The sequence below is a fragment of the Halichoerus grypus genome, chromosome 9, assembly GCF_964656455.1.
Source record: "Halichoerus grypus chromosome 9, mHalGry1.hap1.1, whole genome shotgun sequence".
In the NCBI taxonomy this organism is placed as follows: domain Eukaryota; kingdom Metazoa; phylum Chordata; class Mammalia; order Carnivora; family Phocidae; genus Halichoerus; species Halichoerus grypus.
In genome coordinates this window covers 52,845,519-52,861,371 of record NC_135720.1, presented here as the reverse complement: position 1 = coordinate 52,861,371, position 15,853 = coordinate 52,845,519, and the positions used below count along the sequence as shown (strand labels likewise).

The 15,853-nt window shown below is 38.1% G+C and overlaps 1 protein-coding gene and 1 pseudogene across 4 annotated transcripts in view; both read right to left on the bottom strand.

Annotated features, from left to right (window-relative positions):
• Positions 1–15,853, bottom strand: part of PDSS2 (decaprenyl diphosphate synthase subunit 2) — a 267,579-nt gene that overhangs the window by 236,505 nt on the left and 15,221 nt on the right. The window lies entirely within an intron of this gene.
• LOC144378966 (large ribosomal subunit protein eL38 pseudogene) lies at positions 9,257–9,460 on the bottom strand (annotated as a pseudogene).

Below are 15,853 nucleotides of genomic sequence, written 5' to 3'. Positions count from 1 at the left end.
TAAATAGGATGCACAAAACAAGCCCCTGGCTGCTCAGAACTACATCCTTCTGCGTCTTCTCAAGATACCACTCTCTCTCTCTCTCTCTCTCTCCCTTCAATCTGATCTCAGAATACTAAATATGGTCTCTTCTGGGTTAGTTCCAACAGAAGCATCCATCTAAGGCTTCCTTGGTAGAAAAGTAAGGGTAAAAATTATTACTAATTCTCTCTTAATATTCAGACAGGATAGCACACAGAATCCAGCTTCGAGGAGATAGCAAAAGGGTTCCAGGAACAGAGGAGTCAATAAAACAGTAGCAATGCCTCAGTCAGATCCAAAGTGGGACTGAACAGGCCCTAAGGAGAATATCCCGTGGGAAATTCCAGAAACCGGGGACTGTGAGGATAAAGAACATACACGGACTAAGGCAAGGCATTCAAGGGACATAATCACAAAATCTTAAGGGAAGACCTTAGATGTGACCTGGCTGAGAGAGAACGCTTAAACAAAAAGGAAAGAAGAAAGGTGATTTTACACCACTATTTTACCAGACTAGAGCCAAATAAAACTAGGATTCTCACACGGAAGTGATTAACTGAGCAGTTCCTAGGTAAAAAATAAAAAATTTATAGTTACTGCAGAAATCTTCAGAACGGAAAAACTTCCAAATCCACCTAAACTGATTTGCATGCCAAAACAAACTTCCAACATGGAAAAAGAGGGTAAGTGAAATAGACCAGTATCTTTTCATCTTCCTTTTTAATACAAATTTGGACCAAGAATGGAAACAAAAAAATCCTAGCACTGAAATGCAGAAATCCGAGGTCCTATCTACCACTCATCAGCTGTACAATTATAGGCACATTTGTTGTCACAGTGCTAGACCAAAAGCACTAGTGAGGTCCCTTCCAGGTGTAAGATTGTTGTTCATAAAAAGAGGATACTACTCTCAGATAAGGATTATTAGGGGCGCCTGGGTGGCTCAGTCAGTTAAGCGTCTGCCTTCGGCTCGGGTCATGATCCCAGGGTCCTGGGATCGAGCCCCGCATCAGGCTCTCTGCTCAGCAGGAAGCCTGCTTCTCCCTCTCCCACTCCCCCTGCTTGTGTTCCCTCTCTCGCTCTGTCTCTCTCTGTCAAATAAATAAATATAAAATCTTTAAAAAAAAGATAAGGATTATTATCATCTTTGTTTGCTAAAGATACTGCATCAGCAGATTCAATTAAAATCATTAAGGTAGAGGGAAAAAAGGGTGTCTGCAATAACAACTCCTGATTGTAACTCCATTGAGGAGGTGGATTACACATTTCTTTAGGTGGTTCTACTCTGTTTTGTACCTTCCAAACTTTAGCCCCACTCCAAAGCCCACCAAACACAGTGGTATTCAAAAAAATCTGGGTCAACTGAGGTAATGTAATGCTATAAACTTCTACATTATTCTGTGGAACTAGTACCAGAGGCTGTTTATTCCTAAGTGGTAGAATTAAAGAAGGTACTGCACCAGAGAACTGTATTCGCTCGGTGAAACCCACTCCCCGATACCAATTCTCTGTACAAGGTTGTCTCAAAGGAAAGAAACAGGGGCTGGCTCTTGTTTCAGCTTAACTTGCATACCTCCTTTTTGGAACTGGGCAAAGTAACACAGGATATTAAAGGATGTGGTGGCTATTCTGGGGGGCAAATTTTTTCTTTATAGAATTAGAATTGTGCTAATTCTTATCGGGGGGCAGCAAGGAATAAATCACGTATTAGTACATTATGGTGACAGTTTATTCTATTTACTGTAACTGGGGAGAAATGCATTTTACTCATATGGTAAAGTAACAGAGAACTCTGTTCCTAGGCATGTGCCTAACTCATATCTCAAGAGAATGAATTTTTTTTAAATTTATTTATTTGACAGAGAGAGCCAAAGAGAGAGAGAGAACGAGCAGGGGGAGGGGCAGAGGTTGAGGGAGAAGCAGACTTCCTTGCTGAGCAGGAAGCCCAATACGGTGCTCATCCCAGGACCCCAAGATCACAACCTGAGCCCAAGGCAGACGCTTAACTGACTGAGCCACCCAGGCATCCCGAAGAGAATGAATTTGTAAGCCCAGGATACCACCAACTTACAGCAGACAGGGTAGGGGCATATAAGTCATGAAATGGGAAGCAAACAGGAAAGAAACCCAGTGCAGGCATTTGAGCGTAATAAATATAATAGCAATCTACAAGATGAACGGTTCATGTTGTTTATGATTACAGACTGATTATTCCTCTAAGTGCAAAGGCTATCCAATAAGTCATATCTGGGTTGATCTGTTAGCAAGGTACTTTTACCAGATAATAAATTAGAATGTAATTAAAGTGCATTCTGTCTGTTTATCATAGACTAAGATAGCTTACTATAATTCTCAATTATCTGCATGAACACAACATGACAGCATTGTGAATAAACCTTCTAGCAAAGGGCAATAAACATCTTAGGACTGCACTAAAATTGCTAGATTTCTTCTCCAGTCCTTTTAAAAATGTGTTTCTAATTTTGATAAATTATATAAACAGAACCAAATTAATTTGGTACTTGCTTGGTACAGTAAGTCATACAGTAAGTCTGAACTCGTTAAGTCCCTGAACTTCTTAGCTTGTTAGCAATTTGCTAAGGGCAGTGACTAAATCATGAAAGATGTAAAAGAAAATAGAATTGAATATTTACCACAAACTTTTGTTAGGTGAAAAAATCTTAAGCATAGAAAAAAGAAGAATCACAAAGGAAAAAAACAGGTGAGAACAATTAAAAATTTATAAATGTGTGTATAAAACATTTATAGCATATAAGGCAATAATTTCACCACATAAAGATGTCTTAAAGATTAATAAATAAATCATTCTAGGAGAAACAGACAAACAAAACACACAAAGAGAAATAAACAGAAACATGGAAAAAATTTTCAAGTAGATTAAATTTAAATCAGGATAACATTTGTTCACCTAATTAGTAGAAGTCTTTTTTTTTTTTTAATGATAATGACCAATATTGGCAAAGATATAGTGACACTGGTATTCTCATACATTGCTGATAGTGTTGCAAATCAATTAGAACTCTTCCCAAAAATATAATTTGAGAGTTTGAATTAAACATTACAAAAAGGTTTATAATATTTAGCTCAGGGGGTGCCCAGGTGGCTCAGTCTGTTAAACAGACGACTCTTGGTTTCAGCTCAAGTCATGATCTCATGGGTCCTGAGATCTGGCTCCATGCTCAGTGGGGAGTCTGCTTGAAGATTCTCTCCCTCTGCCCCTCCTCTCACTCGTGCTCGCACATGCTCTCTCCCTCTCTCTCCCTCTAAAATAAATACATAAATCTTTAACAAAATATATTTAGCTCAGTACTCCCACATCCCAGGATCTATCTAATAGATAAAAATACTTATCACAGCTTGATCTATCAATAATAGGAATCTGAAATAACATAAAAATCCAACTACAGGGTAATGACAATGTTAAATATGGTATAATCATGGACAGACTATTATGTAGCTATTCAAAATGATGGTTATGAAGACTAAGCAGAAAAGGATAAAAAACTGTAAAGGCAAGATGATCATATTCTAATAAAAATATGCATATTAAAGAAGACTAGGAAGGAAAATACCAAAGTGACAATCTTTGTGTTAATCTGGTATAGTAGGCTGAATAAATGCCCTCCTACCCCAAAAGATGTCCAGGTCCTAATCCCTGGAAGCTGTGAATGTTACTTTACTTGGCAAAGGGACTTTACTGATGTGATTAAGTTAAAGATCTTGAGATGGGGAGATTATCCTGGATTACCTGGATGGGCTCAATATAACCACAAGGATCCTCATAAGAGGAAGTCGGGAGGGTCAGAGTCAGAAAAGGAGATGTGACGACAGAGGCAGAGGTTGGAGTGATGTGGCCACAAGTCAAGGAAGGGGGGCAGCCTCTAGAAGTCACAAAAGGCAAGGCATGGATTCTCCCTAAAATCTCCAGAAGGAACTCAGCTCTGCTGACACCTTGATTTTTGCCCCGTAAGACCCATTTAGGACTTCTGATCTCCAGAAAAGTAAGACAACTAGCTTGTGTTATTTTAAGCCAATAAAATTGTGGTAATTTGTTACAACTGCAATAGGAAACTAACATAGATGGTAAGACTGCCCTTTCTAAACTTTCTGCAATGTTCATATTACTTTTATTGAGCATTCTAATATATAAATTTAGCTAAAATTTAAGATTCTAGATGAAAACTGCCTCTGCTGCAGCGGCTCTCTCAATCCTGGTTGCATTTTAGTATCAAGTATTCACCTTTCAAGAAAAAAAAAAAAGAGAAAAGAATACCAATGCCATAGTTTCTCTTCATTCCCAGAGATTCTGATTTAGTTTTTGTTAGGCTCAAACATCAGTACTTTCTTAAAGCCGCACCTGCTAATGTGCAGCCAGGGTTGAGAACCACTACTCTGGCCTAACAACTCATGACTGACAAGTTTCTCCAACCCAAAGAAAAAAAAAATTTTTTTTTTTTAAAGATTTTATTTATTTATTTGACAGAGAGGGACACAGCGAAGAGAAGGAACACAAGCAGAGGGAGCGAGAGAGGGAGAAGCAGGCTTCCCACGGAGCAGGAAGCCCGACGTTGGGCTCGATCCCAGGACCCTGGGATCATGACCTGAGCCAAAGCAGATGCTTAACGACTGAGCCACCCAGGCGCCCCAAAGCAAAAATGTTTATCAACCTAAAACTACATCTCTTTCAAGAATTCTGAGGACACTCAACCACAGTTTGCCTTAGCTTAAATTTAGGTCTAGGACAGAAACCTTGTTTAACTGGCACTGTCAAAGGAAAAGAAAAAATAAAATCATTTCTTCTACTTCTTCAATGTTTCTCATTTCTGGAGTTCAAAGGACTCTTCAGAGAAACGATGCTCCAAGAAAAAGGTTCTTAGCTGCTACCCAAGGCCCCTTATTCAAATTAGAGTAGTTCTCAAGAAGAATTGTGTGTCCTTCCCTTTTCTACTGACAAATGACTTTATTATGACTACTAAAACAACGTAAGATAGCTGGTCTTTGAATTTTTTATAGTATATTCTTTAAATGGTGTTGACTAGCCAAGAGGAGTCAAGTTCCTCTGATAATGTGTTCCCTGAAGCCATATTTTCACTCCACTTTCCAGGTATCAAGCCATATATTATTAAACACACACATAGACACTTCAGTATGTTTGTGAGCAAATGTGTAACTTAAGGCTTTCAAATGTGATATTCTCAGCTATAGAGGAATTACTGATCAAGTCTTATGCACCTCTCGGTCAACTCATAGCACCACTTCATATTCTTTCAGCAGGAAAATCCACAAATGAGAGACATCGTTATCAACCAAGTGTGTCCAAAGATTGATCTCCATAGCAACTGCAACTCTGCCACATGTAGTGTATAAGGCATTGGCGTTAACACCACATGCACACAAAGTGTTGGTATTATGTAGTCCAGACTGTGGTTGCTGTAGAAACCTAAACCCAAGTCCCTGACAACAGTGGATAAAATGAAAACAACAACAGAAGGGTCCTTGAGTACTTAGCCATAGCTATCTACACCTTTGCTTTCAAGCAAGATAATGCCATTTTAAATGCTATGTAATAGTCTTATTGATACCATGAAAGGAATCTTTTCTACAAAAATAATGTTAAATGATGTCATGTCTGTTTAACATTAGGAACGATTTCCTATTCCCTAAAAAATTCTTCCTCCCACCGTGTGCTCAGTTGGGGTGCAGAAGCTCACCGCAACCACGTACTGTCACCTTCTACTGGCCTCAGCCATAGCTAGTCCCACACACAGGCAGTCTGGAGCGGTGCCAGGCTTTGCTGCCACCATCACAACAACTATGACAGATATAAATAAGTTTATTCTAAAATAATTATGCAAAAGAAGACTAAAGTAGGAGGAATCACTTTATCTGATTTTAAGGCTCACCACGTAGCCATCAAAATCAAGACAGTGTCATATTGGCAGAAGAATAGAAGCAAAGATCAATGAAACAGAGAACCCAGAAATGGGTCATTACAAATACACCAACTGATTTTGACAGAGGTGCAAGAGCAGTTTGGTGGAGCTAGGGTAGTCTTTTCAACAAATTGTGCTGAAATAACTGGACATTCACAGACAGGGGAAAAAAAAAAGAACTTTGACTTAGAATTCATGCTATACACAAAAACAAATGCAAAATGGATCATGGATTTAAATGTAAAGCATGAAACTATAAAACTTTTATTTTTAAATTTTGTTTTTAATTTAAGCAGCTTTACTGAGGTGTAATTGGCATACAATAAACTGCACGTATTTAACATGTACACTAACACTTGTAGAAGAAAATATAGGAGAACATCTTTGGGACCTAGGGCTAGGAAAAGACATTATATCAAATTTAGGAGGAAAAATATCCAAAAAAACAGGATAGTGAATTATATTATGGTATATCCGTACAAGGAATACAAGGTGGTTGTTAAAAATTATGTTCATTGAACATTAAAAGCAATCCTCTATATATTGCTATATAAACAAAATACACACATGGACAAACTCATTTTTATAGTCTTGCAGGCTATCTAGCTATCTCTAGATGGTAAGATTCTGGGTACTTTTTAAATAAATTTCTATACTGTCTAACAGTGACATGTTTTACATAAAAATGAGATTAAATTTTTTAAATCAAGTAACACATACTAAAGAATAAAGAAGGCTCTTTTCAACTAGAGATTTTTATATACAATAATGTTAAAAACCTACTTGTTTTAGTCTCCCAGAAAAAAATAAAACTATCCTCTCTGATACAGAAACATTTGCTTTTTCTTTATGATTTCTCCAGGTTCCTGAAGAGACACCATTCATTTCCAGCCTAAAAACAAACAAAACTTGACCAGATTTCCTTTAAAAAAAAAAATCCACGCAGGGGCACCTGGATGGCTCAGTTGTTACGCATCTGCCCTCGGCTCAGGTCATGATCCCAGGGTCCTGGGATCGAGCCCCACATCGGGCTCCCTGCTCAGCAGGAAGCCTGCTTCTCCCTCTCCCCCACCCCCTGCTTGTGTTCCCTCTCACTGTGTCTCTTTCTGTCAAATTATAAACAAAATCTTTGGGAAAAAAAAGAATCCATGCAACCCAAGGGCTGTATATGCCCATTCACCCTAAATTTGATAACCTCTACATCTCTATTATATCTAGCTGTAAATAGCAATGAGTACAGATTTAGAATTTTTAAATAGATAATTTATTAAAATGCACTCACAAGAGTACTCTACAATAAATATACAGTAAAGGAAAGATGAACAGGAAAAAGGGAAAAGAAAATAGAAGGAAAAGAATATCTTCCTTAACTTGATCTTGAGAAAAATATAATCACTTTAGTTCTGAGGATAAGAAAGAAGACATACAGAAAACAGTTTCCTCTTTATATTGGTAATTTGTATGAAGATCAGAATCTGTGAAAGCTTATTTGATGCTCTGGAGTTACCAGAGCTTTCTGTGCAGTTCAAAGTCAAGGTTTCTCAAGTGGAGACACATGGCTCCTTTGTGTATGTTCTTTCCCTCAGTGAAACTGCTTGAAATGACCAAGTCTAATGATATAAATACTGATGCTTTCACAGTGAATATTCTGGATGGCATCATTTCTCTATGCCTTCCAATGTCTTAAAAATGTTTTGTTTTTGTTTTATAGGCCTGAATTAAGGAAACATAAAATGCTGAAATCATCAAGAGGTTTTCTCAGGTTCATTAAAGTTCTCCCACATGGTTAACTGCTGATTTTTACCCAAAATTAACATGATACTAACTCTACTCTTCCTGAATTCCACACATGGTATTCTAGTGAAAGGGAAGGGCAAAATTATCTTCCTCCTATTTTCCATCAATCCAAATTCTACCCATTCTTCAAGCAGCTGCTCAAATTCTTCCACAGAACCCTCCGGTTTAGTCAGCCCACAGTGGTCTATCCCTGACCTGAACTCCTGTAACACTTAACTAAATCTTCCATTTGGCAATTACTAACAATTATGATGAAATTATTTTTATCTTACATTATCACTTGAACTTCACAGATTTACAACTAGGTTCCTCAAGAATATTCTATGTCCTTGGAGTATAGAAACCCTTTTTATCTCAACAAACCTGTCATTGTGTTTTAATACACAGTTGATGGTCAATAAATATTGGTTGACTAACTGCAACACAACTATACCTTTCAATTCCCCTCCTTAATTGACACTAATGTGTGTGTGGTTTTTTTCAATGCTTAGCTATTATTCCTCCTGCCTACTTTCTGTCTTATGGACAGAACTACAAAGCAGAGGCTGAAGATAGGGGCTTTAAAGGGAATTGTTTTCTCTTTGTCTCCCTGCAGCAAAACTTGTTTAAACACGTTAAAGGAGAATAAAACTAAATTTATACCTATGGCACATTTCTTTCAAAGTGAAACAACCATCATTTTAACAGGAAATAAGCTACCTTTCTTGGAAACTATTCTAAGGGAAAAGTCGAGAGAGTAACCCCTGTGCACTAACAGACTGCTTTCCGATAAAAGCCTATGATGAATTCCATCAGCCTCAGCCCGCCATACTCCCAAACTCTGCACTCACGACTTGCGTGAGCCCTTATGAATTCAAAGATATTTTTACCAATCATGTGAATTCTATCCAAAAACATCCTTCAGTGCCAGAAAGGCTTTATGATTAGGGGTCCATTCTTTTAAGAATATTTATACTGCCTAAATAACTCCAGATGTTTTGCTCTGGTTTTTGGTTAAGAGGTAGGGCAGGAGGGCAGAAATCAAAATGAGGACCCTCCCAATTAGAACATTTGCCATTCCATCCTAAATGAGCCCTTTCTTACATTTCTGCCTGATGTTCCAGAATTTAAACTTACGACACTCGTGTGTAATGCCAAAATATGAGGATTTAGATAGGATTGTTACTAAAAAAAAAAAAAAAAAAAGAAGGTTTGCGGATAGCTTACACCTAAATTATTTTTACAAAGCACAATCATATGAAACAGGAATTGCTTCCTGCATTTGTAATGAACTTGCCAACAGTATGAAGCACTATAGACAGCTGTTTTTGATAGAGGAGCAAATTATGGAATAACAAATTCTTCATATTTTGCAGAAGTTGTACACCTGCCGATTAGAATTTGTTTTCAAATCCTAAATCTACACTATCTGAAAGCTAATATATATACATATATATATATTAGAATTTTTAAAATTTTAATACAGTTCAAACCAGTGTGCCAGTTTCATTGATGCTCCTTCATTGCCAAACCTGGGGGCAGGGACTGCTTCAGTTTCTCTGCCTTCTCTTTGTGATGACCAAGGTATAAAGGTATCTGCTGCATTGAACTTTAAACTTCACGTTATCCTTATTTTTCTTGATCTTGACAGATTCTGTTCACCTGGCCGTGAGCATAAAGTCCTTGATTTCTTTAATTCTGCGAGGCATGGCCGCGAGGGGCGCAGGGGGGCACATGGCTGGCACGGCAAGCGGCAAAAAGCAAGAATGGAAAAGAGCGAGAATTCCGTTTCTGGGCAGTTCTGAAAGCTAATATATTTTCATACTATATATTACATATAGTCAAAATCTTCTGAAGCATTCTGATCACTCAGTAGTGCACTGCACAGCCTCATAAGGAACTTTATATACTACTCTTCTTGGTGTCTTCAAGAAGGTGTATGCCAGTCCTGTGAAGATTTCAAAATAAAAAGACTCAACAGCATCTCTCTAATCCATCCCTACAAATGTTATAGCCAGGAAAACTTACCCCACCTAATCTTAATCAATCCTGCTACAATTTAAGGGCATTTAAGTAATGACTCAAGCAAAGGTGAGGGAAAAGGCAAAGTCCTCTGGTCGGGAAAGGTTTTACTCCATTCAATTAAATCCTGTGAGTACTTATTGAAGGCTTTATATGTGTCAAGCATATGCTGGGCAATAGGAATATAAAGACAAAGTCATCTCTTTCAAAAAGATCATAGTCTTAGAAACACTTATATGGAAATCAGAGGCCCAAATAAAGGATCCAAATAGGTCAATTGATCCATGAAGCTGTCAGCTGTAACTGATGCATCTCAAATGGCAAACTGAAGAACATATGCCCAATCTTTTTTCTCCCAGCTTTACTGAGGAATAACTGACTTATACTTATATATATATTTATATATATACTTAATATACTTATATATATTTAAAATGTACAACATATGCCCAGTCTAAAGGAAGCAGCCACTTGACACCAACTGATCAAGACCATGGAGAATGAAACCTCAATGGTGTCATATCTTCTGATTTTTAGAAGAGACAGGAAGCTGGAGGAATGAGCAATTTAAACTGGAGAAATCACAGAATACTTACCAAAAAGGCTAATACTTGACTAAAGTCCTGAGTTAAGCAATGTTTACCAGATATGAACGTGGATGGTTTACTTCCTATGGCTACAGCTTAGGGTGGAAGTGGAGAGAGTGGCCGAAGTGACTGGAAAGGAAGGACGGGGTGTTTTGCCACACACAGGCCACACTGTATCCTACAGAACATGGGAAGCCACTAAGGGGTCTGTGACTCCGTTATCACAGATGGTTAGAATTTATCTATCTGCAGGAAACTTATCAACCTGCCATTCAGTGAGATTTCGAGATTTGACAGGCATATAATGAGCCAGGCACCTTGCTTATAATCCATAAAACTAGACTGGGCATCACCATATCTAAACATTTGTCTTAGCCCCCCTAACTACTGGGACATCTAAGTGCTCCCACGGTTCCAGTAGCAGCAATGACTGCTTAAACAAACAGCAGCCAATTTACCCATGGAGAGGAGTATACTGGAGAATTCTGGGAGATCTACCACTCCCAGATGTTTCTCCTTTAATTTTGGCCAAGAGTAAAAAAGTGAAGGCACCAGGGCACCTGGGTGGCTCAGTCGTTAAGCATCTGCCTTCGGCTCAGGTCATGATCCCAGGGTCCTGGGATTGAGCCCCGCATCAGGCTCCCTGCTCAGCGGGAAGCCTGCTTCTCCCTCTGCCCCTGCTTGTGTTCCCTCTCTCACTATCTCTCTCTGTCAAATAAATAAAATCTTAAAAAAAAGTGAAAGTATCTTATTCATTGTTAAAATGACTTAGAGATTACAAAACCTCTTGACAGATATTATTCCCACTCATCTAAGAGACCCTCGGCTCCCTATTTTCTACTTTGCCTGGGTTTGTACCCCATCCACAGCGGCCAATTATATTCATATTCTGAACTCCTGTATACTAAACCAACTTCAAGAATTCTAAAATCTAATTCAGAGCCACATGTTAATCAGCAACCACTAGTTCCTTCATACTCCTAACCCATTAGTCAATCCTATTTTACTGGCAATTCATTAATGAAATATAATAAACTCCAATGCAAAATTAATCTATATTTTGCTTCAGAAAGGATGTTTATTTTTGCCAAGGATATTTCCTATTCTCCAGTTAGGGAGGGAGAAATAAAACTATGTTGTCACCTAAGTCTTTCATTCAAGACTCACAACAAGATAGCTATTATTATTCCCAATTTTGCTGATGAGAAAACAGAAGGTCTGAGTAGTTAACATGCCCAAACAGCAGCTAATAAATGACATAAGCCAGGGCTGAATCCAGTTCAGTCATGTTCCAAAACTATGTTTTTTCCACTACACCACACAGCTTCACCTGCTACTATTTCTCATGATAACAGTTCTAGGACTCCACTTCTACCTTATATTTATTTGTACAGTGCAGCATATTTTTCAAACTCCACCCCAGTTTTTTCCTAAGTGGACCAGGTAAATGCAGGAGTACTTTTAAATTTAGATTAAAATTCTAAAGTCAGGGTTGCACAGTCAGTTAAGCATCCAACTGAGGTTGAGGTCATGATCTCAGCTCAAGGTCCTGGGATCAAGCCCCATGTCAGGCTCTGCACTCAGCATGGCGTCTGCTTGAGATTCTCTCTTCCCCTCCCTCCCTCTGCCCTTCCCGCTCACGCTTTCTCTCTCTCTCTAAAATAAATAAATAAATCTTTAATAAAATAAAATAGCTTTATATAATTTTATATAAAATTCTAAGGCCAGGACTACCAATTTCTTAGATGCTCGTTTCTGGAGCTCCTTTCTATGTACTCACAAACTTGTACCATACACACTCTATTGTCACTCTTGTGTTTAATCATGGGTACTACAGAACAAAAAGTATGTGAGAAAAATATATAATACTTAAAAATAATAGTACTACATAAAAATGCTTTTAATAAAAGCTTTGTATATACTATATTAGTCCTGTGAAAATAAATGACAATCCTTTTAAGTATATAGCAACAAAAAAGAAATAACCTCAAGTTAGAGAGAAATGGTGAAGCAGATTTGTGAAGCCATTTCTATCTTGAGTATAAAATAAATTTCATTTACTTGTTGATATTTAACAATTTAAGATATAGAAAGCACCTGTAACAAAGCCCCTGTAATTATTAAATGTTATACAGAATATGTTCATGCAAATTATCAATGTTTGAAAAATTCAAAACACTACTGTTAAGTTTTTAGAGTATGGTATAATACTTACTAGACCTATCTCTAGCCTCACAACTCTGGAAATAAAACCAATTCAGTTTGCTTAAAAAAAAAAAATCTTTGGAGCAAATGAAATAAACTTCCAAGGAGATTCCAAAAGAATGGTAATTTTTAAAACTATTTTTAAGTATTTGTTAAAATGAAGTTTCAGTATACAAAAATAGAAAAAAATGAAAGGTTTTGAGTAAGCTTTGGTGAGTCATAGGAAGGAAAGCAAATGCAGCTGCACTCCATAAACTAAAGATTTGTATCTAGAACTTCAAGTAAGTATTTAATCAGAAACAACTATCTGAATGGTTAACATCTAGTGCCCATTTTAAAAACCTACTCCAAGGCAGCTATTTTTAGAAAAACATTCATTCAACTCTTCAAACCACAAGCACAGATGAATATTTTTTGGTAACTAAAGGTCCTCTAAGGTGTTACACACACACACACACACCCACACACACACACACACACACACGAAAATTCTGACTCCTGTAAAAGGATAAAGAAGGGATAATTATAGAATACAACAGTATTGATGGAACGCAGTTGGCAATACAGTGGTAATGAACAATATGAGAAGAGAGAGATGTGGGTATCTGAATCTTAATTCATTAGAATCTAAGCACAAAGAGTTAAGTATTACAGCACTTCAAAACCTATGATCAATTCATCCTTACTAACTGGGCCCAATCCTTGAGTAATACATGGAACATTTTTAAAGGATAAAAATTCAGTCATCCATTATTGCCTTAAGTGATTTGTATTAAAATATTATTTATAGATGTATAAATATAAAAATTATAAACACTGTATGGTTATAGTTCTTATATAAATAAAATAAATAAAATTACAAATTGAGTACAAAACTTAAGTCAAATTGTCATTAATTTACTATGACAGATGATGGTACTTGACCAAAACTAAGCTGCAATTCCCAATATGAAAACGGTTCTTGATGGTCCTGGTAGGTTCTTTGGAAAAAGGGAAGCCCATGGTGTAAAGACGTTATTCTCTCACCACTTTTCTCTATTCAAACTATAAACTTTTATTCATATAACATAGTGCCCTTACTGTGTCTCTGAACGGGGCCCAGAAGATTCTCCCTTCACTCTTGACACCAGAAAAGGATTGGTGAGGGGCCCACTACAATCATTACTAACCACTCGAATGGCTCTTGCTAGGGCTAAGGATTTGCGTGGAAGAACTACAACTGACATGGACTCCCCAAACTCAGAAAGTGATGGGAGCAGCTCAGGGAAGGTTGGGTGGGTCCGGGTGGTAGCTGTTAATTGCCATAAGCACACTGGACATGGTAATCCTAACAGGCAGCAGGGTAATATTAGGTAATCTCAGGCTTTGTTGTGATAGGCAGAAATCCCTGTCTATATTTCATTAGTCAGACCCAAGAATTCAAATTAAGGGCCATCCCACTAAGATCTGTTTTGATTTAAACAAACAAGCAAACAACTCTATATCTAGTGAACAGAGACCCATGTGAGGCACTCGAGAGTCATGACCTCTGGCCCAAATCCAAGACCCACAGTTGTTGAATGAATTGGAGGCCAATTCCCTTATGGAAGATTTTTTTCCCAAATGGATCTCTAGCCATTTACCCAGGTAATCATGAGCTGGTGAAAGGGAAATACCCAATGCCCTTGAGGATGATTACCTACTAGCTCTGAGTTAACATTAATTCTTAGGAATTAAGAATACCACTGGTCCACGAATCAGACTGACGATTCATGAGTCACGCAGAGAGATGGGAGTTCTAACTCAGCCTCTTCTCAGAGTAGTCATTGTGAGACCCAAACACATCCTACTTTTCAGATATTCCCACAAACTGACAGACTCCCACAGTGGCTCCCTGGCTCAGGAGGAAGGAATATTACAGTAAAAAGTACAAAGTAGAAGCTGAATGAATTCGATTTCCTTGTCAAAATCACTGCATTTCTAGGGGAAATTTCTCAAATCTCTAAAGGAAAGGTGAGATGTTGATATGAGACAAAGACAAAAGGGTAACAGGTTCTGGGTGGGGAACCCCTTGCTTGAATAACAGGTGTACACACCCCCCTCCTCCCCCAACTTTATGACTGTATAGACAAGTCAAAGATGCCTCCACCTACAGTAACGTTGTGTTGAACCAGTAAAAAAGCCCCAATTAATACATCACAGCCCCCCACAATTTTGGAACAAGGCCATGGCCCTTTCAGCAAGCAAATGAAGTAACTATTTCCTTTTGAGAAAAAGCTCCTGGCTTTTTCCTAGTAGACTGGTGAAAACTGAACAGAACAATATAATACGACCATGCAATCTAGTACCTCATCATTAATCGTTATTGGATGCATTTAATTCTAAATTCCAGCAGGCCATCATCAAAAAAAACAGGTGCAGGCCCAAATGGGATCTGAAGGCACAATTACATTGCCTATCAGATCATTTATACTCCCTAAGAGTGAACTGTACCCTGCTACATGCCACCTACCCCTCAAGCTGCACCTATGGCTTCAGGTGGCCACTAAGCTCAGGATTAAGGGGGGTGTCCTGCCCAGAACCTATTCTCCCTTTGTCTCATAACACTTCACTTTCCTTTAAGGAAATTCCTTTCCCTTATTCTATGAGGTCTGAGCTGGTCTGAAATACAGTAGTTAGCCCCTAACTGACTAAAGGAGAGGCCAATGACCCAGGCAGGGCTACTAACAGTACACAGTTTGCCAGTAAAGAAACTATCTACAATAGTTATAAGATGAAAGAAAGGCCAAATTAATCCTCCCTCACAGGAATTTGAGCTTTAAGGAGCCATATGAGGATAAAAGGCAGCCAGAGCCAAAACTTCTGGACCACAGTGCTGTCAATGCAGAGAACAGTGCAACAGTGCAGAGAAATTGTCCCTAAATTCATGCTTCTGATAACCCTTAAGAGCTCCCCCAGTTTCCATTCTTCCTAAGGCCTGATTTTTTTAACTCCCCCTTTGAAACTGTGATCCATCTAGTGTCCTTCCAATAAATTTCTTATATTTGCTTAAGTAATCCAAAATCAATTTCTTTCTTTGCAACCAAACAACACTAACATTATTCTATACCTTTCCTAAAAGATCATAAATCCCTATGGCTTCAAATCTTACCCTCCAACTCTAGCTCGTGTCTACTTCCATTAGGAGCACTGGATCCATTCTAAAAGCATTTTGGACATCTCCACATGCCACAAACACTTCAAGTTCAATAAATCTACAAAATTTCCCCCTATACTCTGTACCCAAACATGCTTCTCCTCCTGTGTGCC